Raw genomic sequence first — 16,956 nt, forward strand, 5'->3', positions numbered from 1 at the left:
GTTGTTAGGGTTCATCATGTCCAATGAAGGGATTCAGGTTGATCCCTTCAAGGTTGAGGCAATAGTTCAGTTGCCTCCCCCATCCTCGATTCGACAACTTCAAAGTCTTCAAGGGAAGGCTAATTTCTTAAGACAGTTTATAGCAAACTATGCCGAGATCACTAAAGGGTTCATGCGTTTGCTACGGAAAGGAGTTCCATTTGTATGGAGCGACTTTGCGCGGCGATCGTTTGATGCTTTGAAAAAGGCATTAGTCTCTGCCCTGCTTTTGAGTCCATCGGATTATGGTAGAGACTTCATTTTATATCTCGTTGTAGCATAATCAACCCTTGGTATGGTTCTTGTTTAGGAAGACGACGCTCTCACCGAGCATGTGATTTATTATTTGAGCGGAGGCTTAATAGGTCCTGAACTTCACTATTCTCTGGTTGAGAAGTTGGCCTTTATAGCTGTCCATGCTATCCAGCGGCTCCATCATTATATTCTGCTACGCAAAACTTTTTCCTTTCAATTTGTCCTCAGTAGGCGAGTGATTGGGGGCAAATATAATCGATGGATAGTCATTTTGCAATAATTTTATCTCGAGTTCTTGTCTGCAAAGTCTAAGAAATCCATGGTTTTCGCGGAGCTAATTTATGAGATACCTTGCAGAGAGGATACAGTTTATGAGGAAAGTTTTCTCGACGAACATTTATTCCTCATCTCTTCACTCGACCCTTGGTATGGAGATATCATTGTCTATCTCTAGACTTTGAAGTTTCCCTCTACTTTCTCCAAGGATGTGTTAGTGCTTGAATTTGGCCTCAGGTTGAGAAAGGAAAAATCCAAGGCAACATCAAACCACTTAGCCTCGTAGCTAGCCCTACAAGGACAGGAGAGGGCTCTCTCCAGTCTATCTCAGCAAAAAGTTTTCTAAAAGGGGCTCAGATGAATTTAAAAGAAACTGATTTTAGGCTAGTAAATTGATAAAAAAGGGATTTTTAATAAAATGATGGGGTTTTTCTGGGCTGCATGGGGCAAAGAAACAGCTTGAACAGAGAAATGTAATAAAAAACACAGATTATCTCCTGAGGCAAGGTAGGCAAAAAAGTTTAATATCAAATTGAGATTAAATGGAATGGCAAGACTGCTGGGGAGCTGACAAGGGCATAGAGGATGAATCCTTGTCAAACAGAAGAAAACATTAAATATGAAAAAAATTAAAGGCAGAGCATACAAAATATGAATTCTACCTTAACACTTCATTTGTTCAATTGGAAATGATCATGAAATGAAATGAACACATAACAGGCTATACATGAAACAAAGGAGAACACAAATGTTAAATCTCATACCACAGGAATCTCAGAAGCCAGAGCTGTGTATTTTCATTAAAATCTCTGTCAAAGACTGTACAATGGAAGCTCTATTTTCTCTTACACGCACACCTCTCAGAACTCTCTCCCTCTCACCCTTTACAAAATGTTTTTTAATACCATAAACAGCTCAGAAGAAAACCGATCCATGAAAAGATGGAACTGTTTCGACTGGCACTATGAAAAATAGTAAAAAGCCACTCATCGGTTCCTAAAGATCAGCGCATACATATCTGTGACCAATACAAAGGCGGACGCTGTAGTGTGAACCCTCCAAATCATAACTGAAGACTAGGATAGGCAATCTGTCCCTATTTTTCTGCTCAGGATCGATGTCTTCGTTCTAATTTTGTTTTCGACCTGGACTGCCACGTTATACTTTCCATTTCCTCTTGCTGTTAGACCAAAATGGCATGTGGAATGTGGAGGTCGCCTTTTTGACAAGCGCATTGCAAAATCAAGCCACGTTACTATTTGAAACAAAACCATTTTTACATACAGTAAATGGACCAAGAACCTTTCCCCTACAGGTCGATGAAAAACCATTTTTTCTAAAAACAGAGCATCATTTCCCTTGAATTCCTCTGATGGCCAATTAAGAGATAAATGCTGGAGCGCAGATCCCTTTGAATCGTTAACTGAAGTCTTGAAATAGGAATCGAATCCTATGTCTTCTGCTGTGATGTATATCTTCGTTCCAATTTAAAGTATTTTGGCTCCGTTTGAATAGCGCTCTTGGGCCATATTCATGAGCCAGTTGTTGCTACCCAAATCACTGCCTCTGCACACGCATAAGGTTATACAAAGATGCATTCATTCCGCACCTTTGTATTTGTTGTCAGAACGACATACTGAAATCAAACATATATGTTTGTATTCCCTATTGGAGCTTTCTTAGTTTCTAATTCGTCCAAAAAGAAGAGCCTCTAGTTCTAAGGCCAACAATATAATGACAGGAAATAACAAGCATGAATGGACGACGTTTGAAATGTGCTCTTTTGTATGCCTTAATTCGGATAGAATATACAAAGCGTTCATTGGAGCAGTCTTGAAGCAACGTTATGGTACATGGAGCAGCGTATTGGAGAGCGTTAATTTGCAAATGTTTTCTCACATATTTGGCAGCATGCTCACTTATTATCGCTTGGATTTGGCATATTATTACTTGCAGTTGGCTTATCGATTCCTTTGTACCCGCGATGGCAAACCAATTGCAGCTGACACCTATGAAATATATCAATGTTTTCGACTATTTGAAGTGTTCACCTTCATTTGCAATGACAGTGAAAAGACCTGATGCCACCGCCACCTGCAGGTCCATTGGTATAAAGAGTTTCAAATTCCTGTGTAAAATGAACTGCATGATCCTTTTCAGTGTAAAACTCGGAAGCAGCTACATCCATGCCAATAACAACCTTGCCAGTATAGCCTGCTTTCTCAATGGAAATCTTCAATAACTCGAGGCCTTCTTTATTCTCCTGAATATTTGGAGCAAAGCCTCCTTCGTCTCCAACATTTGTTGCATCTTGACCATACTTTTTCTTAATTACAGTCTTCAGATGGTGGTAAATGAACCCATCTGCATGGCCTCTCTAAATGAAGAAGCTCCAACGGGTAGAATCATAAACTCCTGCATTGCCAGTTTATTTCCTGCATGTGAACCTCCGTTAATGACATTGAAAGCAGGTACTGGCATCACCAAAGTTTTGTTACCAGCAATGTTTGCAATATGCTGATAAAGAGGTATCTTCTTAACATAAGCCCCTGCTTTACAAACAACAAGAGATACAGCTAATGTAGCATTTGCTCCAAGCTTTTGTTTGCACCAACCCCATTGATTTTGAGTTCCATCAAGCTCCTGTACCATGAAGTTATCGATTCCAGTCTGATCTACTGGATCCTTGCCAATAAGAGCTGGTCTGATAATTTTATTTACATTTTCAACAGCCTTTGAAACACCCTTTCCCATGTAGTTCTTCCCTCCATCACAAAGCTCCAGTGCTTCACACACACCAGTGGAAGCACCACTTGGAACAGCAGCTCTGGAAAGATAACCATCATAAAGATAAATATCGACCTCGACAGTGGGATTTCCATGGCTGTCAAAAATTGATAATGCCTCTCTTCTCCTTCACTTCACATTGGCTCTCATCATAGATTTCAACACTGGCACTATCCTGGATAGAATAACCAATAAATGTTTAAAGGAGAGGAATGAGTTTGGCGGGATTGAGCCTCTGCAAGCCTTGGAACGTTTTGAGCAGTTCGTATCAGAATACTAATAACAGTTCCCACTGTGGTACTTTCTGAATATTCCTTAAGGAAATATTTAAATTTACTATCCAGGTCTCCAATTTTGATGCACCCTTGCTCTGTCTTCCAATTACATTTGTTTTCTCCAGCCTATCTGCTTGGTGAGGAACATACCTCCAGAAAAATACAAATATTAATGCTGTGGAAGGAGATCTCTGAGAAGTACACCGGTAGCATGGCAGCGTATTTACAGAAGATTTGAGGAGATGGAGTCTAACATTGGCTCCAATTGGGATGGCAGCTGCCGCTTCGTGGAGGTGCCAAGAACCGCAGAACTTTGGGAGAGCAGACAGTGCCTCCATCCATTGGGCGATGGAGTCCATTATTTCAACAAATCAACACAACTGAAGACTCAACTTATTAACTAGAAACTGACTGAATTGATTGAAAGACTAATTCAGCAAACTTCAAACTAAACTGTAATGAAACTGGAACAAAATGCTGCCTTTTGGCTACTTATTTATTTACAAAATCTACCCTACTTTGCTGTAAAAACACTAGATCAGGTAATACTGAAGTGCCAGATCAACCATTCAAGTAAACTTGAGAATGATTCCACTTGAGAATGTTTCTACCAGGATACAGATGTAATTGCTGGCAGTCCTTCATGCACGTAATGAATCTGGTCACGTAGAAAACAGCCTGATCTATCAATCAAACTGAAAAACATTTCCATGTATGTTGCCATTGGATCGCGATAGCCAGACTCTGTTGGCTGCCCCAACTCTGCAATGCATATTTCCAGCTGCACACTGTCAATGCAAACATCTGTAGGCAAGTCTATTATTTCTTGTTTCGATGGAGGAAGGATTTCCAAGAACTTTTTAGGGTCTTGGAAATCATATGACTGGATCTGCTCATCTAAACATTGAATCTCCTTTTCGATTCTTTCAAAAACTAACTCACAAAATCTAGTTTTAGTTTCAAAAGGGAACTTTGGAGATTTCAAACATTGAAGCAAGGCACTGAAAAATTCTTCATCATTAATTTCAATATCTGCTAACTGATTTCTTACTTCTTCGACAGCTTCACACAGGGCAGGGTTTGCCACATACCCCCCCATTGCATGAATGGATCAGCGAGCACTGGACTGTTTGGATCGAGTTGGAGTCACCAGGTGAATGGTTCAGCCTGCATATGTGTCTGCCTGCTGTCCACAATCAGAATCAGATCTGAAATTTTATTTCATGTACTGGGACAAGACAATCAACAAGTCAAATGTTCTCCCCAGTATGGTCGCCAATATGTTAGCGCTTGAATTTGGCCTCAGGCTGAGGAAGGAAAAATCCAAGGCAACATCAAACCACTTAGCCTTGTAGCTAGCCCTACGAGGATAGGAGAGGGCTCTCTCCAGTCTATCTCAGCAAAAAATTTTCTAAAAGGGGCTAAGATGACTTTAAAAGAAACTGATTTTAGGCTAGTAAATTGATAAAAAAGGGATTTTTAATAAAATGATGGGGTTTTACTGGGCTGCATGGGGCAAAGAAACAGCTTGAACAGAGAAATGTAATAAAAAACATAGATTATCTCCTGAGGCAAGGTAGGCAAGAAAGTTTAACATCAAATTGAGATTAAATGGAATGGCAAGACTGCTGAGGAGCTGACAAGGGCATAGAGGATGAATCCTTGTCAAACAGAAGAAAACATTAAATATGAACAAACTTAAAGGCAGAGCATACAAAATATGAATTCTACCTTAACACTTCATTTGTTCAATTGGAAATGATCATGAAATGAAATGAACACATAACAGGCTATACATGAAACAAAGGAGGACACAAATGTTAAATCTCATACCACAGGAATCTCAGAAGCCAGAGCTGTGTATTTTCATTAAAATCTCTGTCAAAGACTGTACAATGGAAGCTCTTTTTTCTCTTACACGCACACCTCTCAGAACTCTCTCCCTCTCACCCTTTACAAAATGTTTTTTAATACCAAAAATAGCTCAGAAGAAAACCGATCCATGAAAAGATGGAACTGTTTCGACTGGCACTATGAAAAATAGTAAAAAGCCACTCATCGGTTCCTAAAGATCAGCGCATACATATCTATGACCAATACAAAGGCGGACGCTGTAGTGTGAACCATCCAAATCAATAACTGAAGACTAGGATAGGCAATCTGTCCCTATTTTTCTGCTCAGGATCGATGTCTTCGTTCTAATTTTGTTTTCGACCTGGATTGCCACGTTATACTTTCCATTTCCTCTTGCTGTTAGACCAAAATGGAATGTGGAATGTGGAGGTCGCCTTTTTGACAAGCGCATTGCAAAATCAAGCCATGTTACTATTTGAAACAAAACCATTTTTACATACAGTAAATGGACCAAGAACCTTTCCCCTACAGGTCGATGAAAAACCATTTTTTCTAAAAACAGAGCATTGTTTCCCTTGAATTCCTCTGATGGCCAATTAAGAGATAAATGCTGGAGCGCAGATCCCTTTGAATCGTTAACTGAAGTCTTGAAATAGGAATCGAATCCTATGTCTTCTGCTGTGATGTATATCTTCGTTCCAATTTAAAGTATTTTGGCTCCGTTTGAATAGCGCTCTTGGGCCATATTCATGAGCCAGTTGTTGCTACCCAAATCACTGCCTCTGCACACGCATAAGGTTATACAAAGATGCATTCATTCCGCACCTTTGTATTTGTTGTCAGAACGACATACTGAAATCAAACCTATATGTTTGTATTCCCTATTGGAGCTTTCTTAGTTTCTAATTCGTCCAAAAAGAAGAGCCTCTGGTTCTAAGGTCAACAATATAATGACAGGAAATAACAAGCATGAATGGAAAACGTTTGAAATGTGCTCTTTTGTATGCCTCAATTCGGATAGAATATACAAAGCATTCATTGGAGCAGTCTTGAGGCAACGTTATGGTACATGGAGTAGCGTATTGGAGAGCGTTAATTTGCAAATGTTTTCTCACATATTTGGCAGCATGCTCACTTATTATCGCTTGGATTTGGCATATTATTACTTGCAGTTGACTTATCGATTCCTTTGTACCCGCGATGGCAAACCGATTGCAGCTGACACCTATGAAATATATCAATTTTTTCGACTATTTGAAGTGTTCACCTTCATTTGCAATAACAGTGAAAATACCTGATGCCACCGCCACCTGCAGGTCCATTGGTATAAAGAGTTTCAAATTCCTGTGTAAAATGAACTGCATGATCCTTTTCAGTGTAAAACTCGGAAGCAGCTACATCCATACCAATAACAACCTTGCCAATATAGCCTGCTTTCTCAATAGCAATCTTCAATAACTCGAGGCCTTCTTTATTCTCCTGAATATTTGGAGCAAAGCCTCCTTCGTCTCCAACATTTGTTGCATCTTGACCATACTTTTTCTTAATTACAGTCTTCAGATGGTGGTAAATGAACCCATCTGCATGGCCTCTCTAAATGAAGAAGCTCCAACGGGTAGAATCATAAACTCCTGCATTGCTAGTTTATTTCCTGCATGTGAACCTCTGTTAATGACATTGAAAGCAGGTACTGGCATCACCAAAGTTTTGTTACCAGCAATGTTTGCAATATGCTGATAAAGAGGTATCTTCTTAACATAAGCCCCTGCTTTACAAACAACAAGAGATACAGCTAATATAGCATTTTCTCCAAGCTTTTGTTTGCACCAGCCCCATTGATTTTGAGTTCCATCAAGCTCCTGTACCATGAAGTTATCGATTCCAGTCTGATCTACTGGATCCTTGCCAATAAGAGCTGGTCCGATAATTTTATTTACATTTTCAACAGCCTTTGAAACACCCTTTCCCATGTAGTTCTTCCCTCCACCACAAAGCTCCAGTGCTTCATACACACCAGTGGAAGCACCACTTGGAACAGCAGCTCTGGAAAGATAACCATCAGAAAGATAAATATCGACCTCGACAGTGGGATTTCCACGGCTGTCAAAAATTGATAATGCCTCTCTTCTCCTTCACTTTACATTGGCTCTCGTCATAGATTTCAACACTGGCACTATCCTGGTTAGAATAACCAAGAAATGTTTAAAAGAGAGGGATGAGTTTGGCGGGATTGAGCCTCTGCAAGCCTTGGAACTTTTTGAGCAGTTCGTATCAGAAGACTAACAACAGTTCCCACTGTGGTACTTTCTGAATATTCCTTAAGGAAATATTTAAATTTACTATCCAGGTCTCCAATTCTGATGCACCCTTGCTCTGTCTTCCAATTACATTTGTTTTCTCCAGCCTATCTGCTTGGTGAGGAACATACCTCCGGAAAAATACAAATATTAATGCTGTTGTTATCGCTCAGAAATTGTCCTGGTTGTGGAAGGAGATCTCTGAGAAGTACACTGGTAGCATGGCAGCGTATTTACAGAAGATTTGAGGAGACGGAGTCTAACAGGATGAACGTCGCAAATAACGTCACCTAGCTAAAAACTACGTTATCATTGGTGACACATTATACCGTCGAGGGGTTGATTCAATCCTTCGACGATGTTTAACCTTAGAGGAAGCGGAGTCTGTGCTCAATGACTACCACAGTGGAGCTTGTGGTGGTCATCTATCAGGGCTTGCTACAGCCCAGCGCATCTTACGTGCTGGCTATTTTTGGCCTTCACTCTTTAAAGACTGGGTGGAAGCGGTCAAACGTTGTCACCCTTGTCAAATTTTTACTCGGAAGATGCGCGCGCATTCAACTCCTCTTTTTCCCATTGTCACCATCAGACCCTTTACTAAGTGGGGTATTGATTTTACGACTTGTAATCTGCCTTCAGCGGTGAATCACAGGTACATTATCGTGGCTATAGAATACTTTACGAAGTGGGCTGAGGCCATGCCTACTTATAAGAACGATAGTGACATGGAAGCATTATTTCTTTTCAATCAGGTTATCTCAAGATTCGGTATCCCGAGAGAGATTGTAACTGATCATGGCAGTCATTTTCAGAATCAACTGATGTCTGAATTGGCTCTCAAATTAGGTTTCCGGCAGGAGCATTCGTCTCCTTATTATCCTCAGGCCAATGGACAGGTTGAGGTAGTCAATAAAACTCTTAAGTCGATCCTCCAACAGACAATTGACAAAAATCGATCCAATTGGCACGTTATGTTGTATTCAGCTCTTTGGGCATACTGAACCTCTGTAAAAACGGTTACTGGTTTTACGCATTTTCAGCTGGTTTATGAAATGGAATCTATCTTTCCGGTTGAATGTGAAATTCCATCTCTTAAATTAGTTGTTGAGCTCCTTCCAGAGACTTCGAGTCTCGAAGAGTGCCTACTGCACTTGGAAAATCTCGATGAGCAGCGTCGAGATGCCGCCACAGTGAATGAGGCTCATAAGAAAAGGGTTAAAACACAGTATGATAAATGTGTCCATCCTCGAGTCTTTTCTGAAGGTGACCTTGTCCTGGCCTATGACCAAGATAAAGACACCTTGGGGGCAGGCAAGTTTAAGCCTATGTCGTACGGTCCTTTCATTATTAAACGAATTTTAGAAAAAGGGTCATATGAGTTAATTGATTTTGAGGGAAACAAGCTGGCGGAGACCCGAAATGGGCTCTACTTAAAGAAGTACTTTGCTTATTTTTGACCAGGTATTGGCTTCTTTGTACTTTATGTATATTTGTACATATATCATCGAGAGTTTTTGATATGAGCACTTTTTGGTCTGCTGTGGCAGGTGTTGATGGATGACTTGGTCTATTTTGGGTTCGCCGATGGTGCTAGTCGGCACACTCGGAATCTTGCTTCCGCAGCTTGGGCACTTTATTATCCAACTGGTCAATTGATGGTATCAAGAGGCATATGCATCGGTCCTGCTTCAAACAATATGGCCGAGTATACTTCCATTATTAATTTATTATCTTAGGCAATCTCTCATGGGATCGACTCGTTGGTAGTGTATCTTGATTCTCAATTGATAGTGTCTCAATTAAATAACATTTATCGGGTAAGGGATCCATCTTTATATCACCAGTATTTAAGGGTGAGGTTGTTGCAAAGATCATTTACTTATATTAATTATTTGCACATTCCAAGATCTCATAATTGGTTAGCTGATTCTATCGCTAATCAGGCATTAGACTGGCACATCAATCATTCATCACAATAAAATCAAGCATCAAGAAGTCAAATTGTATATCTATATATATATATATATATATATATATATATATATATATATATATATATATATATATATAGATATATATATATCATAAAGCGTCTCGAGTGTACATATGTGTGTCCAAAAATATACAAAATTGGGACTCAAATGCCCATAATCATGTCTGGCATATCTAATGCCCCGACTCAGGATGAGCGACTAAGTATGCAATTATCGCATTGGCTACACACCAAAAAGTGTGAACCCAGTCACGTGGCATGCCAACCACATGATGTTTCATATCCTCAGGAAGGTCCTCTATGGCAGCCATCGGTACTCGGCAGCTTAGTCTCACCAAGTGTCGCTGGACATTGTTTAGAGTCCGTTCTGTATCAGCAGCAGCCTCTTCATCTCCTTGGCCGCGCCATCCATGTCGTGGGAACTCATCTGGTTGTACCGGCCCAATGTCTGGAACATGATCATCATATCAGTCATTTGAATCTCATCAAAAATATTTTTCAAAATTCATCATTATATTTGAAAAATCCAAAAAAATCATAAAATCAAAAAATTCTTACCAATCTCGCCCCATGCTGCGTTCGATGGTAACGCTAGATCAGGATCTCCTCGGAAATCCAACCCAGCATAGGGGTAGTCATCCACGGCGATGATCTGCTGATCCCACCAGGTGAAGAAGTCATCGTCGAAGGCAGTCCTTGGGACCTCCCCACCCCCCAGACGTTTCATCAGATCAGCCCACCGGCCCGTGCGTGGATCGCATGGGGTCCTGATGGAAACTGCTACCCTGGGGCGAAGTCTGAGAACCTTCTCGAAAAAGAAAGTGCACAGGATAGTCCCATATTCAAAGTTTTTGGTTTGTCCCCTCCTGATAGAAGTGAGCTGGCTCTTCATGTTGGCCAAAAGAGGAGTACAACAGTCAAACACAGTAGTGAGGCAGTCAACTGCCACGCTCATGGTCAGCTGTGAAGCCTGATGCAAAGAGGATGATCCATTCACTCGAGCTATGGTGAACAGGATTATCCTCAGCGATAAACTCGCCACATGTGTGATGGAAATCTGGCTCCCAACCTTCTTGGGATGTCCCAGGCAATATATCTGTACATACTCCTCTATCGTGAGACTACTCAGTGTCCTGCCCCGGGAATGTACTACCTCTATCCTTCGGGAAAGGCCCGTGATGAAATAGATATCCTCCACTTCTACCCGGAGTGGCATCTGATCGATCATAAAAGCTTCCTCCTCGACGTCCCAATAACAATGAGAATCTCAAGCAGACATGTGTTTGCTTTCATATTTGGAAACTTGAAGAATTTAAGCAAACCGCATCCCCGTAGGGCATCTAAAGCTTCTGGACTATTCATAACTTCATTATCCACCGCTGCGTGCTCTCTTTCACGCCACGTGACAGGCATCCTGAGAAAAAAATGATTTCTAACCGTTAGTTTTTGTTTAAGAATTGTTCGTGGCGTATACGCGGGTCCCTGTGCACACAGTCGCGTATAGGGCCCGCGTGTACACGGGTTTCATATTACCAACCCGCGTATACGCCGCGGAGAAATTTTGGGCAAAAAATTCAACGGTGAAACATTAATCAAAAATATTAAAACCAGTCACAATCAATTGCAAGCTAAGTATAAGAGTTACCTGGAGGTTTTTGACGAATTTTAACGGTTGGATCTGGCTATGGGAAGTTTGCTCCTTTTGCTCCAAATCCTTTGCTCTCAAACTCAAATGGTAAAAATGGTGAGTCCAAAATCTCTTTTATAAGTTTTGAAAATGCAAAAAAATTTCGAAATTTTATTTTGTTTGGCCTCATGTGACTTTTAACTTGGGAGCTTGGAATGTCAAGATTGGTTACATTTTGGACGTTTTTTAGTTTCGAGACGGTTCCATGACTGCTGACCCGTCATGGCAGGTATCGTTTTCTCACTAGCATATAGGTTAAGGACACCATTTTTCCGTTGGATTATGCATACTAGCCTCCATTTGCCGATACATCTGCCATAGGGTTGACCCCATCGTGTTATGGTTCGTAAGCCATCTTCACTCGTCGATTCTTTAAATCATGACACGATGGTAGAGCCATCCTTTACATGGGCATCCTAGTTAGCACCTCATTGACATTTGTTGCCCATGCTACTCTGATTTGAGTAGGCTCGGGAGTCCTCTGTAGTCCCGCCATGACTTATGCGTTGAAGACTCATTCCTCTTTGCTTCTTTACTTCATTCTGGCCTTATACCCTAGAGGCTCCTTTGTGTTGAGTTGTACTACTACATTGCATGTTGACCACTTGCAACTTTTGGCCTAGAGCCGGCTTCACTTGGACTCGTGTTTAAGCCAACTTTTGACCATGACGACTGCAAAATCAACCTTGCATACATTGACTTCTGCAACTTGACACACCTTAACCTGTGGAAGGAACACACCTTTGAGTGTCATTGACCAGTTTTCACCTCCCTGCATTGAGCATAGGAACGTTCCATTCTCAGGAACTAGATCATCTGTTTCACCGACACTTGTTCTTTCCACTATACCATAGCATTCTTTTATTCTTTTTCAAGCTTAACAGAAAAAGACAAAAAAAATTAAATATTCCAAAAAGAGCGGGAACGGGACATTATTTCCATTTATTATTGGCAGCTAGAGTCAGTCATGTCGCCCTTGAACAAAGCATTCAAAACAAAGTCTCCTCCATTTGGGCGGGATTTAGTTGGACTTAGGTACGCCTTAACCTTGTTATTGAGTCAGTTCTCCCCTGATTGTTTATCTCTTCCAATCATATGGAGGGTTCGTTCATGCCTCCTGCATGACGAACTTATACAGAGTCATCATATGCTGCCACATAGTCACATTGAGTCGTGCTTTTGTTCAAGGGAAGTTAGCATGAGTCGGCCTTTCTACAGTGTCTCTTGAATCATTTTTTAGTCGGCCATCCCTGGTTGTCAGTATCATGTCTATCATCACATTAGCTATATTTGTCCTTTACTCATGCCGGTTTGAGAAGGTCTCCATTGACTTCTTGCTAGTGGGTCTTGTCCTTATCGACGATGACACCTTGCTCTGAGGACAGGCCTAGAGCTGCACCCTGGCCCTATTTTCATTATTGATAGGTCACCTTGTGCTCAGCATCGATCAGTATCATGGGTCTTTGACTGAGTGGTTTCCCTTGTGTTCGACATCAACTTACATTATCACACATTGGGATTCGTGCAGTACCTTGGTTTCCATTTGACCCTATTGGTGGATACCTCGCCTATGTGTCAGCTTTCATTATTGGTTGGTTCAGAGGGTTTCTGTCGTGCGCTAGCTACATCTTGTGTACGTCGAAAACATACTTTGGTTCGGTTACTACATCTCTTTCGTCCGATTCCTTCCACATTATTGGCCTATGGGTTACACTCACGCTAGATTGATGAAGGATGCCTTAGTGCCTTCCTTCTAGCGGATCTTTCCCTATCGACTCCGACTCATTTCTCTGGGGCAAAGATCTAGAGTCCATTTGGTAGTACCTTGAGGTTTGCAGTCATTAGTGGCAGATCCTTCGCTATTGACAGTGGGAAACCATCATTGTCTCCTGATCGATAGATTCTTACAGGTGTTCGACTCTAGCTCATCTATTCACACTTGTTAGATTGTACTGGGTACCTTGACGCTCATTATCATTATCGGTGAGTAGTCTCGCGTTTGTTAACAGGATACATCAATGACCGGTAATCAAATGATTTCTCACATGGTCGACTTCAGATCATTTATTCCCATGGTGTAGAAATGTACCACGGCGATCGGTGAATACCTCAGGTTGTATCAGCATTCATTGGTTCACTTGACAGTTGCTTCTATTGCTGCTAGTTGATACCACTCCACCTTATATGTTGCAGTCAGTCATGGCGACATTCTATATGCTGGCACGTGAGTTTGCAGTGTAGTACCATCCTATTCCATCATGTTCAGTTGGTACCTTTTGGGATCAGTCTTTGATATCAGTGATCTGTTGCATCTTTTAGCATCATTGATAGTCTTATATGTGATATTCAGACATGTACTTGTTCATCATGATCAAATGACCCATTATGTATTTTCCAACCATTTATACTTGTATACTTAGTGGATCCGCTTATACTTGATATGCGGACATGCTTTACTTTTTCTGAGCATGGGTATGCCCGCCTCAGGCAGTGTTTCTTTCTGATCTCCCTTGGTGGCTTGGCAGGCTGAATTCTGGTGAAGTCCTCCTTGGTTTTTGACAGACTTCCTTTCCATGTACTTGCATAATATATTTCGGCCATCATGTACCCTTCTGACCTCATATATTAGGGGGCATCTGTTATAGCTCCAAATCTCACTCTTATGGTTTGTGATGCTGCATTCATGGCCTAGGGCAACCCCTCCTTCCAGACCTGGTCCTAAAATTTAAAAAACAATGTTTTATCCCTTATACGCGACATTGCCCTGAGTTAAATGCGTGTATACGCGGGTCTGTGTATACCCAACCCGTGTATATGTATTAAAACACTTAAAAAAAATAACACTCCTTATTTTCATGCGGAGATCGCGGGTTTTACCTGCTGATCACCTGTTAGTGCCCGTGGCCCAACTGTTCCCAACCAACTCCCAACTAAAAAACTACTTTGGGAGAGGTATAAAAAGACCTCAAAGGGAAGGCCTAAAGGAGGAGAGAAGAGAGAGAAAGGTTATTATGTTGAGATTTTTCCCCTGACCAGGTCTGAAGTCCCTTGTGCCTTCTACACTTCCCCCATTTGTACAGGAAACCCTTGTTTCCTTGTGTGTTGATGTTCATTCACCATTTATGACATCATGGAGTGAGTCATGGAAGGAGTTTGTTAGAGGCTTGAGGCTGGAACGGATCCGGAAGGAAGCTTTGCTTGGAGCCTGCTGAAGGTGACTCAGGTGAAATTATTCCTTTTTATGTACTTTATTTGTCTATAATAAAAGAAACACATGTCTTGGTTCCCGATATAAATCTTCTTTATGTTCATGATATTCATGTTTAGAATTCATATGTAAATGGTTGTTTGAATTTCATAACTAACTACCTTTAGTTATAACATGAAGATGGTTTCTTTATAAAGTATTGTCCATATACTGCTATGTTCTTTAGAATTGGTTGTTTTGCAGGAAAAAAGAGAAGAAGGGAACTCCAAGAAGGGTTTGGACCCTAAGGGCCTTCTCAAACGTAGGACCTAAGGTATGTACCCTTTACAATAGAATTTGCTTATAATAGCATAATGGCTGTGTGAATGGGTGTTTCTTTGAATAGATAACTTTCAGTCTGCTAGGGTTTCAACCCAAAAAGCCCTAGGGGAGAAATTCCCTCCAACAGTGGCATCCTCTTTCCTCTAGTTGGTTGCTAGAGGAGTCTCCATGGGTTTGTACCTATCCATCTGGAAACTCTTGATGAGGCTCATCAATAGGTAAATTATATGGGCCTTAATGCCACTCTCCAGCTTATTAAAATCAACTTTTCTCACATTTATTTACATATTTATTATATTTTGATTAGTGAGAAGGGAAAAGGTGAGATGTTATGCCATGTGGCCTAATGTACATTAATTATAGAATTTAGAACAGTTTTGGGCTAATTTAAGTGAGGGAACTTGAAGTAGACAAGCAATAGGAATTTTAGGAGATTGGGTTTCCTTCCTTAACTCCTCAATCACTTGAAGGTTCCTCCACCAGATCTCATCAGCTCGGAGTTACAAGAAGCTAAGCCTCCCTAATTTTAAGGAATATGTTGGTATCTTCAGTGTTATAAATAAGAAGGCCTAGGGCCTCATTAGGATTTAACATTTTATTGTAGCCAAGAGGCAATTTCAAGCTAAGATATTGTGACTATTATTCTCATGTTATTTTTGACATTTTCATGATAATGAAAAGGATTTCTTTGATCCAACACTGAGTTGACTCAAAGGTCTGAAGCTCTTGGGTTAGGTCCCAACTATAGTAGTAGAGGTTCCTCTTTTTGTACATGTATTCTTAGATTAGAATCATATATTAGTTGCTGAAGTTATCTCTGCTTTGTTTAATTTACAAGTCTTTGAATCATTAGTTAGTTTTTATTCCATTAGTTGGAGGGGTAGATGAGTGTTACAGTAGTAAAATAAAAGACTTTAAAAAATATTGTGAAAGTGTCCTCATCCTCATCTCCCTCATGCGATCATGGTTCTAGGGCCCCACCCTCATAGCCCGAAAAATAGATTTATCTTTTGCTTATTACATAGCTTAATATTTATTGTTGAGTAGATCATTGTTGATGATTTCTTAGAAGCACCTTCAATTTTCATTTTGGTTTCTTGAGTTTTTTGTAGATTAGAAAGCATTTCATTCCATAGATTTAAGCCATTAGCCATCAATAAATAGATTTCTCACATTCAACTCATATTTCCCACATTTACATAAAGCTGTGCATGAATGAAGAAAAGAATATGTGTTATTACAGGAGTTGTTGATCTACAGGGAGGAACTCATTCCACCAGCCTCATCTAAGTCTTCTCGAGCCCTTGCCCAATCCTAACAACCACTAATTCATATTTATGTTTTGTAGCCACTACGTACAACCACCTTGAGAAAAATATAACCATCTTGAAGAGTTGAGTTGATCCTTGGGTAGTGTGAACCTTCCCCATACATTATTCCACCATCGTACATATTCCCAACACTTCCTTTCACCTTCCCTACCTTCCCACAACTTTCAGCTAAGTTTCCTGTAGTAAACGAGGATATCATGTAGTAACTACAGGAAATCCTATAGCAACTACAAGAAACCTTGTAGCGGCATGTTTTAGACTGTTTTGGGTAGAAATGATGATTAGAGCCTATGGCGGGCCTTCAAATTGACCTCCATAACCCTCAATGCCAATTTGGACCAGTTTTCCCATATCTTCCTCCCCTGCAAAAGATCAAATTGTTTAGCTTCGAATTTACATTTCTAAATTGAAAACCAAAAGACTCTTTTCTACAATATTTAGCTAGTGCATGCATACATCATTCATAGCAATGTTAGGATAATTTCCATGTCTACTTAGTCTAGATAGCTATATGATAGAATTCAAGGTTAAATTAGGTCTCTTCTACAAAGTAATGCGAGTTAATTCTTAGCTAGGTAATTTCATGTCATTTCATAGAAACTTCTATTGAGAACCTTCGTTTCCTTAAAATAG

At 40.5% G+C, this 16,956-nt stretch overlaps 1 pseudogene; it reads right to left on the bottom strand.

Annotated features, from left to right (window-relative positions):
- Positions 1-2,623: 2,623 nt before the first annotated feature.
- The window catches only part of LOC149233376 (uncharacterized), a 31,700-nt pseudogene continuing 17,367 nt past the window's right edge, over positions 2,624-16,956 (bottom strand).

Source organism: Pinus tabuliformis, chromosome J (genome assembly GCF_031772625.1).
Source record: "Pinus tabuliformis cultivar Carrire ecotype Pingquan chromosome J, CPIR1, whole genome shotgun sequence".
Taxonomy (NCBI): Eukaryota; Viridiplantae; Streptophyta; class Pinopsida; order Pinales; family Pinaceae; genus Pinus; species Pinus tabuliformis.